Below are 799 nucleotides of genomic sequence, written 5' to 3' on the forward strand. Positions count from 1 at the left end.
ATAGGTTCACAATGAAAAAAATCACTAGGAGAAGGTCAGAATTCTAAAGGAAGTTGGTTGCTGAAAGATGCTGACAATCTATAGGCCAACATTTTTTTATTACCAATTATTGTCAGCTCTATACTGACAAAATATAACTCTCCATTAACAGTTTTGAAAAACATCAAGCTTTACAAGCATCAAGATTCTAAACCTGCTCTCTTTTCATATCCCCAAAATGTCACCAATGATGGCACAAACTTTTCTTCTAAAAGACTTTCCTTGGGCAGAAGATGGCAAAAGAAATTAGCTGGGAAAACCTAAATCCATCAAAAAAAATAAAATAAAATAAAAAGAGACACCATGAAATGGTGAACTATTTAATTAAGCTTCAAAATAGAAAGGGAGAAATGAGCTTATTCCCCTCGGAGAGTAACAGCAGAAACTACTTTTGTGTTTATACTGAAACAGGTCCACTGAGGGTCCTCTGTAAACATTAAATAATGATCACATAGTATCAAAATGAAAACCCTGATTATTTATTGAACTGGATCCCTTGCTCACAAGAAGCCTCTTGAATGAAATTCTCAAAGGACTTTATAAATGCTGTCTTATTATTGTTCACTGTTCTTTGAAAAGGTAAGTATCTCATCTCCATTTCAGATTTAGGGGTTAAGAGAAAGGTTAAATGAATTAGATAATGTTATACCAACATCTGCCAAAGATAGAGATGACATTTGTTATCCCTTGACGACGAAAAATCTCTCTTTGAAAATTAAGCAAACTAACTCATTTTTTTTTAGGAGGGAGTTTCACAAAA

The sequence above is a fragment of the Miniopterus natalensis genome, chromosome 12, assembly GCF_054644295.1.
Source record: "Miniopterus natalensis isolate mMinNat1 chromosome 12, mMinNat1.hap1, whole genome shotgun sequence".
In the NCBI taxonomy this organism is placed as follows: domain Eukaryota; kingdom Metazoa; phylum Chordata; class Mammalia; order Chiroptera; family Miniopteridae; genus Miniopterus; species Miniopterus natalensis.